We start from the raw sequence: 12,664 nt of genomic DNA on the forward strand, positions 1-12,664 counted from the left end.
AAAATTAGATAATCTTACAATCTCAACAATATTTTTGCATTTTTCATTTTATTTTCTAAAGTTAATACATTCCTATAATTGACAGGAGGAACATGAATTCTAAGGGAGGTGCAGTACTTTCTTGTCTTTGTCTCCTGTCACTTACTCATGTACTCAGTACATATTATTTACCACCTATTCTGTGTTAACTGTATTGTTGAACAAGTCAGACATGATTTCTAAGTTCATGTACCTTACACTTGGGTGGAGAATCAGAAAATAAAAGTAAATAGAAATAAATACAAAATAATATGGAAATTATACCTGGTGTCAGGTGTCTGTTTTCCAGGTTGAGCCCCTCCGATGGAGTATGATGGCTTCTCCCTTCTCAGTGGAAGAAAGAGTGAAAGTCCTTGTTCAATGTTGGCTATGTAAGAAGACTGCTGATGTCATCACTGGTATATCCACATTTTGCTCCAGGCCACTCTGAGGCCATCTCCATGTCTCATCAGAAAGACATCGTAAGAACCACAAGAGTAGTGGCTGTGAAAACCACCTTTCTTTTACAGATTGGAGTTGGGACCTGGCCAATGTCATTCTCTTTTTCCATAATGTCTCTCCAATCTTGCTTGGCCACAAGCACAGGCCCACACACATGATTCTCACCCACATGGCCATGGCCAATTTCTTGTTTCTTCTCTCCACTGGAATTCCCCACACAAAAGCAGCTTTTCTTTTGAGAAATCCCCTGTCCAGTCTTGGGTGTAAATTTGCATATTACATACACAGAGTGGCTCGCAACACCACTGTGTGCTCCACTTCTGTCCTAAGCACCTATCAGTTCTTCACAATCATCCCAGGGAGAGTGGAGAGGACGATGCTCAGAGGAAGAGCCCCCAAGGTCATTGGCCCTCCCTGCGTACCTGCTGGATGTTTAGATTCTTAATGAATATCTATGTTCCTGTGGTTGTCACTGGTCCACAGGACACAGAAAATGATACCAACGTCCAAGGGGAGTGGTTCTGTCCATCCTCAAGTTCCACTGCACGGATTATCATCTTGTTGTCCATCTCTGATGCCATGTTTATTGGTCTCATCATCTGGTCCAGTGGCTCCATGGTGCTTCTCCTGCACAGACACCACCAGAGAGTGCAGCATATTCACACACTCAACAGCTACCACAAATGCCCTCCAGAGACCAGAGCCGCCCACACCATCTTGATGCTGGTGGCCACTTTTGTCATCCCTTACATGCTGAATTCCATTTTTACTTTTTACATCACTGCCTTTTTGGATACTCGTCTATGGTTGATGCAAATTTCTCATATTTTGGCTATGTGTTTCCCCACTTTTAGCCCCTTGCTCTTGATCCTTAGGTATCCTAGAGCTCCTTGTTTCTGCTCTTGACTTGTTGAAATCACTGTTGAAAGGGTGAATACATAGAAGTCAGCTTCTATACCATCCATGATTACTCTGTTTAGGAATCATTTACCAGTTACTCATTTTAATAAATTTTTATTGTTATAACATGTACATAACGTCATATTTATGATTTTAATCTTTTGTAAGTGTACAGTCCAGTGGCATTAGACACATTCACAATGTTGTGCAACCACCACCACTATGCGTGCTCAAGAATTTTTCATCATCCCCAGCAAATACTTGGTGTCCATAAAAGAATAAGCCTCCTTCCTCTCTCCACCCAGCCCAAGATATCCTCTATTCTACTTTCTGTCTCTATAAATTTGCCTGTTCTCAGTGCTTCATGTAAGTGCAATCATAGAGTATTTGTCCTTCTGTGTTTCCCTTATCTCACTAAGAATAATGTTTTCTAGATCATTCCATGTTGTACCATATATCAAAAGTCCATTCATTTTCAGGGCCGAAATCTATTCCATTCTATGTACATACAACATTTTATTTATTCATTCATCTGTTGATGGACAATTGGGTTGTTTCCATCTTTTGGCTTTTGTGAATAACACTGCTGTGAACATGGTGTACGAATATCTGTCAAGTCCCTGCTTTCAATTATTTTGGATATTTACCTAGGAGTGAAATTGCTGTGACCTAGGTTAGTTCTATGTTTAATCTTTTGAGAAATCACCAAACTGTTTTCCACAGCGGCTGCATCATTGTACATTCCCACCAGCAATTCACAAGGGTTCCAGTTTCTCCACATCCTTGCCAAGACTTGTTCTTTTTCATTTTTTGATTACTACATAGCTATCTTAGCAAGTGTGAAGTGAGATCTCATTGTGATGAAGATTTGCATTTCATCAATGACCTACGACGTTGAACAATTTTCATAGACTTATTGACAGTTTGTGTATCTTTGGAAAAATGTCTATTCAGGTCCTTTGCCCATTTTGTTACTGGATTGTCTTTTGTTGTTAGTTTTAGAAGCACTTTATATATTCTGGGTATTGATCCCTTATCAGTATATGATTCACAAAGATTTTATCACATTCTGTAGTTTATCAGAATGTTGCTGCCAGCTCGAGGCAGTTTTTTAGAGTCTGGTGAGTCTGTCACTGCAGGTGGGGCTGAGGGGGCCACCCAGGTAGAGGGGATCTGAGCGGAGATGTGATTGCATTGACCACAGTGCCATTTTTACATTTCTGTTTTGTCCGCATTCTCAAATGATCACTATTTTCTTTATAACGTTTGGAGTTAATGGTGCTTAATTAGGTTTAGGTGTACAACTGGAGTGAGGAAATTTGAAGTGGTGAATTGGAACATTCCTCAGGGCAACACAGAAGTGATTCTGCAGGAGTCATACCCTGAGCCTCTCCCCTGTTGTTCATTTCCCTTTGAATGCATTGGGTTAATTGCTGCAGGAATCTTCCCCATAAATGCATCATAGTATATCTCTCTTAGCAGTAACACCCCACTGTTCTTAGCCAGAATATAATTATCGATTTATAATTCTCCAGAGGTAGGAACTTTGAGCGGGTTTAGACTAAAGTAGATCTGCTTAAGGTAAATGATGGTTGAAAGTAGACAAGTTTGTTCCCAAGGTGTGTGGGTGGAGTGATGATACTATTGTCTATAATTTTGTGTACCTGAAAATGTCCATTTAAGTTGAATTTTAAGAAGCAAATGTTAAACAGTGCTCTTTGAGATTATAAACATGCAAACTGAATCAAAATAATATAGATGAAACATAAACTTAAAGAATTAGCCCTAAAAGTTGAATAAAAACATGGAGATGTACTCAATAGGAAACGATAACAACAACACAGCCAAAAGAGCCATTTCTCAGTGAAAAGCCTATTGGAAACCCTTGGGGAGCATGTGGTTGTCTCACGGGTTGGGGGCACTAGGGGTTTGCAGATGGGGTGTGTGGTGGGCTCTGGACGTCCCCAGAGCACAAGGAGTTGCAAGGAGCAAACTTTCTAGAAGAGTCAGATTGTAAATGTCTTAGGCTCACAGGCCACGTTGTCTGTGTCACAGCTACTTATTGTTGCCTTTGGGGGTGGAATCCGCCATAGACAGTACGAAAATGAGAGTGGCTGAGTTCCAATGAAATTGCATTTAGCAAAACAAGCAGCAAACCTCGACTTTAGCTTGTCGACCCAAATTGGGGCATCATGTGATGTGTGGGTGGGTTTCCATTCAGCACAGTAAAGGGAATTTTCTACAAACTGGTAGGAAGGGGGTGCTGGGTCCCACATGGTAGTGAGGAGGGCACTGTGGAACCAACCAGGAGGTGACAGGTATCTGCAAAGAGAGAGCTGACAGCCTGAAGGAGAGAAAGCATTTCTGTTTTAAGGGAAATGTGAGGCAGAGGGGGGCTGGCTGAGAGAGGGTGTGTGTGTCTGAGGTGGAGTTTCTGCTTGGAAAAATGGAGAGACAGGGTGAAATTGAAAACCTTTGAGTGTGTGCAGCTAGGAGTAGTCAACGACAAGTGTGCACACTTACATGGGAAGGTGCATATGTGTGCAGTTGCACATGAGAGAACACTGTAGAACACATATGTGACAGGGAAGGTGTGTGTGAGAGCATAAGAGTAAATGTGAGTGTGTGGATGACATGGAATGGTTTTGAGGTTTATTTACCAAACTTCTGAAAGAAGACTTCCAACCACAGAGAAAACACTATTTTGAAGACATGATTTTGATCCAGTGAGTGTGGGAAATACTTCTGAGCAGGTTTAATTATTTTTCTGATCTAAATATGAGGAGCTTTTGCATTTGTGAGCAAAAGGTATATGACACCAGCTGTGTTCATTTCTTTTCTTTTTTTTTTTTTATTGATGTTTTAATGGTTTCTAACATTGTGAAATTTGGGGTTGTACATTTTTGTTTGTCCATAACCCCATATATGACTCCCTTCACCCCTTGTGCCCACCCCCCACCCCCACTGCCTGGGTAACCACAGTCCAGTTTTCTCTGTCCATGTGTTGGTTTATATTCCACATATGAGTGAGATCATACAGTGTTTGTCTTTCTCTTTCTGGCTTATTTCACTTAACATAATACGCTCCAGGCCCATCCATGTTGTTGCAAATGGGACGATTTTGTCTTTTTTTATGGCTGAGTAGTATTCCATTGTATATATATACCACATTTTCTTAATCCAATCGTCAGTCGAGGGACGCTTAGGTTGCTTCCACTTCTTGGCTATGGTGAATAATGCTGCAATGATGTGTTCATTTCTTAAGGATTAAAATTACTGCCCAGTGTTTGGTTTTAAAAAATCTGCCCTCATTGCAAATCAACAGTCATCAACAATGATAATGTTCCAGATCTTACTCAGAATAATATTAAAACAATATGTCATCCATACTAATAAAAATGAAGCCATTCCCCCAGGATAAATTGTTCTCCTTTTTACGTTGTAAACTGTCAAAGTCATCAATAACAATCTCATATGCCAGAATTACATCAAAATCTGTTTATGTTAAAGAGGAGAAATGGGATGTGAATAAGGAGATAGGAGGGCCCATCCTATCAGAAGCCCCTCCTGGGGGATTCTCATCCAGAACTGAGCTGCAGTGGAAGCAGGTGGAGGCCACAGGAGAACCAGAGGACTTGAAGTGAGTCCAATCTTATGGAATTTCTTGTTCACGTCTCAGAGTTCTACAAAGATCAGATATGATGAGAAAGGCCCTAGGAATGGAGTGATGTGTGAATTTAGCAAGTGCTGCCAGCTCAATGCCAGCACAGTGTGTGCACTCAGGGACCCCGGACTGGATGCTCTGCCCCAGGAGCAGTAGACAGACTTCAATTTTTATACACAGGCTGGAGAAGTGACAGTGTCTTCCTTCTCTTTAGTCATCACAGCTTGACAGACTCCATAAGATGATGAACTGTGTTCTCCCACTGACTTATTCAACCTCTCACGTTTGTTACCAAACCAGGTTTTTTTTGCCCACCGTATGATAATGCCAATTACTAAGATGATGAGTTTGCAAAGAGAAAGGATTTAGTCACAAAGCAGCCAAGCAAGGAGATGGGAGAACTAGTCTCAAATCCACCTCCCAGAAAAATGGATATTAGGGAAATTTATGTGATAAAGGGGCAGGGTGGTCTCAAGTGTGGAAATAGATGATTGGAGGTGAGGAGAAGTGAGGTAATGATGATTTGTGCAAGCATAGTCAGGCTTCGTGGCTCTTTATAGGATGCATGTTCACAAAATGGCTGCATTACCATGATCTGTGGGTGGAGTTTTTAGCTCCTTGACCTCAAATGTTCACTTGTCGGTCATCCAGGCAGGCTCTATCGATGAGTGGGTGGTCTTAACTAGCCTGAACTGGACAAGGTGTCAACTCTCAGTTGCTGAAAAACTCAAGCACCTGTTACCATTTTGACCCAGGTGTCAGAGTTGTTATCTATAGGGTGGGTTTTAGTAATGCATTATCCTACTACTTTTGCCAACCAACAACTGAGTGTAGTTAAAGCAAGTTGGTGCCTGGTTTCAGTCCACCTTTGTTTTGGTTCATTCCTCAAGCTTGAGAGATTTGAGGCAATGACTGCTCTAGCTAATTCCTGCTGGTAAGGTGTATAGGCCTAATAAGGACTCGAGCAATGAAATTGTTTAGCACTCCTTTGGAAATATTCTCTTGTTCCCAATTTTGGGTAGCCATTTTGCATTATTAGAATTTTTGCACCTCCTTCAACAGTCTTAGTACAACATCTAAAAGCACATTGTATATTCAAATGTACAGGCAGAAGGATGAGAAGTATAGATAACCCAAATTTTAATAAGTCCCTGAAGAATAAACCTAATGCTTGGGGAATCCAAGAGAACAGTCCTGAAAACCACTCTAGACTCTGCCATGTCTGGGGATATTTGCTGTAGCCAGGTAGCTTGTTGTCTGATTGGGTAGGTGGCCCAGCTGGACTCTGTACGTTACAGGTTTATAGGTTACATTTTTAATTTCTAAAGGAGAGAGGTCAATGACATTATAAACCAAATTATCGAGGGTTCCCAATGGTCATGCACTGAATAAGTTTTGGGAAGACATATGCAACATCTAGAGAGATTTCTTGCCTTTGCCAATGTCTGATATTCTAATCATCAAATTTTTATTCCTGGCTTGGGTTTCAAAGTCAACAAGGAACATAACAGAAAAGGAACATAACAGAAAAGGAACAAAGGTCTTTATCTTACTGAAGCCATAATAGAATATATTGATTAGGTTTACACAAGAAGTGGTTTAGCCCCTTGGATAGTACACAATAAATCATAAGCAAGTGGCAAGTTAAGAAAAGACAAGAAAATAGTCCAACAAGTAAGGTAAGAACCTGAGAGTCATTCATCACCTATCTTTAGGAGACCATCTTATGAACAGAAGCTTGAGGTCTGTCAGGGGTCACTTGTCCATTCAAAGAAGTCAGTGTCTGGAATATGAAGCCAGTCAAGATTAGGATGATCTTGGCTACGATGTTTTTCCATGGTGTGGTTCCCATTTCCCATGGAGTTCTGTTATATGGGATATGGTGGGTCTGAGAATTCTTGTGGGACTGGCTTAACTCGAGTATAGTGGATCCATGGCCTAATTCCTTCCAGCTTTGTTGAGGAGTGGGTTATCAGCAACACTTCATAGGGCCCAGTCCAGTGGGTGGGGAGTTAGTCCTCTGAATGCTTGTTTCTCCAGGACTAATAAGACCCAGCCTCCAGGACAAAGGTGATGTAGAGGAACATCTGACAGTCTAGTTCCTTAATTCAACTTCCCTCTGGAACTTCTCCTGGATCATCTCTAGAATATAGAAAGGGTCTCCCAAAGTTAGGCCTACACTGTGTAAGCAAGTAACCAGGTAAGCATTTCTAGAGAAACAAAAAGAAAAACAAGGTTAATGGTTGGAACAAATTATAAACCAGTTCCTGAGCCCAGGGGATGGCCAGTCAAGAAGATTTCTAGATGTCAGGGTCAAAGCATCTTTTGAACTTTGAAATGTCTCTGATAATGTCAGTCGATGTCCAGGTATCTTTTCGAGTGGCTTACACAGCAGCAGGCACGCTATCGCAGTGATTGCTCTTCAGTCTCTATCAAGTCGTCCAGCTTCATTTTGTGGGGCTTCAGGAAAAAGTGTGGTTTCAGTTCTCAATGATTCCAAATGAAAATTATGGAAAAAACTGAAAATGTTAGTTTGAAGATTTGTAGCCAGGTGTTTCAAGAGACTAGAAGAATTCAGGCTCCAGTCCAGTTTACAGATAGAAAACAAAAACCTCAAGGACAATTAACAGCACTAGAATCTAATTTCCATAAACATATATTACGGTTTTTATTGAAACATGTTTTCTCTCTAAAATAATCCTCATTTTTACCAAAGACTGCCAAATTAAAACTCAGTTTCTAAAGTAAGTCCAGTTTCAATAAACTTGCCCCAATTATTTACATAAGTACAGCAAGAATAGCAATTGATCATATAGACTCTTTTAAATCTGGTTTGCTGGAACTTTCAATCTCAGACTGAACTTTAAAGCCTCTTGTGGCCAGGAAAGCCAAGCCAAGGGCCTGTCCTCAGACTCTACCTGTGATAAATATAGATTTGGGTGAATTCCTCTTTTCTCTTGAGAAATTCCCCCAAATATCCTGAGGTTCTTTGCACCTGCCAGGGAAGTGACTTTCTTTATCCATCTGGTAAGGTTGCTGGGAACCCTGTAAGCAAGGTACCAGGCCAATATTTCTATGTGACTTTATTCATTCCATAAAGTCAACCTTTATTCCTTAAACCTGTCTGGTCATATCCGAGTCCATGCATGTCTCTCTGAAATAGAACATTACAGTGAAAGCCTAGGTAGTATAACCAATGTTTCCAAATGTGGCCTGTTATAAGGAGAACAGATTTGCATTGAACTTATGCAAACAACTATATTGCCATGAAAATAAGAATACTCACTCATCAAGGGTTTTTAAATTCTGGAGGGTTATGTATGGAGAAAAAGATAAATGTTTTAATTCTGCTTACAAATGTATAATTTACCAAATTGCTGTTAAGTCATAGTTAGCAAACGTCAGAGTAATGAGAGCAGGTGGCTATAGTCTATGCCCCTTGGTTTGAGGGCAGACAGCTGTGGTGCCATTCACATCTCAGAGCCCCTGTAGGATCAGGCTGAGATTAGGCTTCAGTTGAAACCACCTCCTTGATTAAGCTGTTTCTGCTGCCCTAGCCACCTTTCTCAATGTTCCATGAATGTTTACGTGCATTTGATATGAATGTATGTTTCTCAGTTATTGAGTGAAACTTAGTACATACACACCTACATTTTTCTGTTTATATAGGACTTGTTTCTTCATCATTTATAAAATCAATAAATCTATTTGGTCACATTGAAATTTTCATTTAATTGATAACCTCTGTTACACAGTCAGTTGATCATACAGAAAATAAAAAGGAAAATATTTGGAAATTGATCTGAAAGTTCAGAACATATTAATTGGAACAAATTTAGACACATCCCAAGAGAAACAACCATGACATATGAAATATCTGAAATGTAATATTCCATAATAAATATAACTAATTAGTGTTCATGATTCATGTACTGTGCCATATTCTTGTTGCTACACTTTTGTACTATATGTGTAACAAGTGGAAATGTTCTTAGCTTGGTGATGAGCACACAGGAACTTTCTATGAATTTGCCTGCAGTCAGAGGTTCATTTTCCTTGCCCAGGTCTCATTTGAGGACTAGGCATGCCTGGATTCGTCACAGGACAGATTCTCAGGAAGCTCTGGTCATCCTTAATTGGATTTGCAGGAACATAAAATGGACGCAAAGGCTCTGCAGCAGAAATTTTAGTGAACGTAAAAATATGGGATCCATCATTAACGTAATAAAAGGAAATGATCCCAATATCCATATCCAGGAAAACCCCTACTCGATGTAACCTAGGGCTCACTGAGAGAACAGTAAAAGGCATAGAGCTGGCTGAGAAGAGATCTTCGTTGTTCAACCCCACAGTCACAAGCCAAGTTCTGAAGACAATAGAATTACTCTTGTTGACTAACAGATTCTCTGCAAATGCCCATATCCCATTCTTTGCTTGTCCCCAGGTCCACCTCTCAGTTATGGTGGCCAGACATGAACTGAGGGGAACCCAGGGCACAAATTGCGTAGATGAATCTCTCAGCACGGGTCCTCCAATACTGTTTGAAATACCCACAGCAGACACTCCTCAGGCCCTCAGAAATGGTGAGGTGGTTGTTGGCTGTGTCAACATCCAACGTCATATCCACTGTGGGCAAAAACGTAAGCAAATCAGCAAGTACATATGCTACACACCATTCTTCATGTCTGCTGCAAAGGCCCAACTATCTCATTCACTTTCTCTCTTTAACTCTAAAGTTCTTTCCTAATGCCTGGGGAAACTTCCCTGGTGCCTTGATTAGATCAAATTTTATATGTAGAATGAATGATTATAGTTGAAACAAGTCCTTATTTATCATAGGTCTTCTCTACATTAAGTTATTTGATTTTTTCCATTGAATTTTGTTCTTTCTTATATTACATAATATACATGAAAAAAGAGACCATGACGGTTGTTTGTTCTCAAATTAGACAAAGTAACACAGATTCTGTCAAAATAAGGCGAGATATAAACATTTTGAACGATGGAAAAAATTTTACTTATGAACAATTAAAATATTAACATTTTTCTTTTGCAATTACCTTCCTCATTTAGTGTTTCTTGAATAGGAAATTGCATTCAATGGCTTTTCTTTTCTTTTCTAGAGTTGTAATAAAATATTAAGAAGAAACACTAGGAGTCCTGAGATGAGATGGGTAACTCTGGATAGTCAAGATAGAGGAAGGGAATCCCATGGACCTGAGTAGGGGTGTGCTGGGATCTTGGCAGCAACTTAGACCCAGAACTTAATGGAGCAGTGCTCAGAGGGGCAAATTGGAGAAGAATGACTGTGTGTATTGGCAACGTCTCCAAGTAACTCTAATTATGAGGATGGGTGCAGAGAGCTGCCTGTCCTAACATGACCATGCGGCTCGAGCCGATGGAGCCACAGAAATCAACCCTCTGGACCAAAGACCAATTACTTTACCTGGCTCCCTTACAACATGGCTCTCTGGGAGATGCTCAGACTTTCTGACCATTGGAGAGGAATTGTCAAGACTTGTCAAGTGTCTGGGACAGGTTTCACCATCCCTAATTCAAGTTTGCATGGAGCAAGAAATAAACTCACTTAGAAAACAAACTAATTTCTTTCTTTCACAATGAGCCTGGGAGGTCTGGTCTGGCGTCCTGACTTTAGCACATTAGACATGCAACTGAGCTGTGGTAATTCAACTTGACTTAGAGTTGTGAGACTGAATCAGGCATGATTTCTCTAAGTTACAGGTCAGGGAGGGAAGAACATGCTGCAGTGCTCAGGTGCCGTGTCTGCAGAGGACCTCAACATACAGCATAACCACCTGCACTGTTACAACCATTTGCCTGGGGCTTCAGCTCTAGAAACATTCATTGCCCACACTCACTGTGGATTAGAATCACCTGGGGGCTTTTAAACTTTGCAGATTCCTGGGCCTCACCATCAGAGTGGGTCAGTTTCAGTGGCCTCAGGGCCTTGGTACTCAAAGTGTGGCCATGAACTAGCAGCCTCAGCATGACCAGAGCTCTTGTCAAAAATCCTGATTCACAGGCGGGCCCAGTGCAATGACTCAGAATCTATATTTGAATAAGATCCACAGGGATTTAAATACATTTGAGAATCACTGTTCTAGGCCAGTGTTACCCAAGAAACACAATGTGATCCCCCTGTGTACTTTAAATTTTCTTACAAATATATTAAAATAGTAGTAATAAGAATCAGATATAATTGATTTTAATAATACATTTTATTTAATCCAGTATTTCCAAAGTCTGATTGGTACTTGTTTTAATAACCAAGTTTCAAGTCATCAGTAGGTACCAGTGGCTATTGGAAATATTGGATAGCACAGGTCTAGGGCATGACCTAAATATTATGTTTTCTTAAAAACCTGCAGATGGTTCTAATTTATACTTACAGGTGCAAATAACTTTTGCTTTGAAAGAATAAAACCTTCAGGTATTAGAATTCAGCTAACGCTGTTACTTAATGGAGAGTTTTTGAAAAGTTGCTTTTTCCAGGGCCCTTTATGGGTTGGGGCAGGTTGTACAGATGCCTTACCTTGGAACTTCCTCATCCTTGGGTTCATCTGGAGAACAGCTCTCAGCTGGGGCTCTAACTCCTTGATCTTTGAAACCAGTGCCCCCAGCTGGCTACTGGGCCTGATGTCCTTCTTCTGAGAGACCAGGGAGCAGAAGAGGCACCATAAATTCTCCTCATCAGGCTCCTTGTGCAGTGAATTGATGCACTGGAGGCAGCAGACATACCCACATTGCAGGTACACGGGTTTTTCAGGATAAATCATGCAGCCATAACATCTGCTTGCTTCCATAAAGTGTTCAGCCATGGCCACTCTCTGGGGAATAACATGCATGATATTGGAATTTCCGTGAGTTGCGTGGATATTAGTCTTTGGGAGACTTTCATCTTTACATGAATAGTGATTTGCAATCACTACTATTAGGTAATAAAGACACAACATGAGTATAAATATAACTGACTTACGGCCCTGAACATCTGATACTTAAAATGCTGGTAGGAATGAAGGACAGGATTCAGCTTTGGGCTTTAAGTTAGGTGGTGAGAGGGTCTATATTTTACCTAATCCGTCCAATATGGTGGCCACCAGCCACAAGTGGCTATTGAGCACCTGAGGTGGGCTTATCCACATAGAAATGTGTTGTGAGTATAAGATGCACACTGATTTTGAAGATATAACGAAAAAAAGAGAATAAACTATTTTACCGAGAACTTTCAAAAATTGAATACATGTTGAAATGATTACATTTTACTTTTAAAATTAGGTTTGTTTGGGGCCGGCCCCGTGGCTTGGTGGTTAAGTGTGCGCGCTCCACTGCTGGCGGCCCGGGTTTGGATCCCGGGCGCGCACCGACGCACCGTTTCTCTGGCCATGCTGAGGCCGTGTCCCACATACAGCAACTAGAAGGATGTGCAACTATGACATACAACTATCTACTGGGGCTTTGGGGGAAAAATAAAATTAGGTTTGTTTGATTTTACTTTGTGTGGCTACTAAAAAATAAATTTATAATGACATATGTGGGTCACCTCATATTTCTACTGGACAGTGGTAGTCTCAACCCAGAAACGCTCCACCTCCTCCAGCT

General features: G+C 40.7%; 2 pseudogenes; one reads left to right on the forward strand and one right to left on the reverse strand.

Annotated features, from left to right (window-relative positions):
• Positions 1-479: 479 nt before the first annotated feature.
• Positions 480-1,386, forward strand: LOC131397464 (vomeronasal type-1 receptor 4-like; annotated as a pseudogene).
• A 7,705-nt stretch (positions 1,387-9,091) lies between these two features.
• Positions 9,092-11,883, reverse strand: LOC131397723 (ret finger protein-like 4A; annotated as a pseudogene).
• Positions 11,884-12,664: the final 781 nt, after the last annotated feature.

Source organism: Diceros bicornis, chromosome 34 (genome assembly GCF_020826845.1).
Source record: "Diceros bicornis minor isolate mBicDic1 chromosome 34, mDicBic1.mat.cur, whole genome shotgun sequence".
Taxonomy (NCBI): domain Eukaryota; kingdom Metazoa; phylum Chordata; class Mammalia; order Perissodactyla; family Rhinocerotidae; genus Diceros; species Diceros bicornis.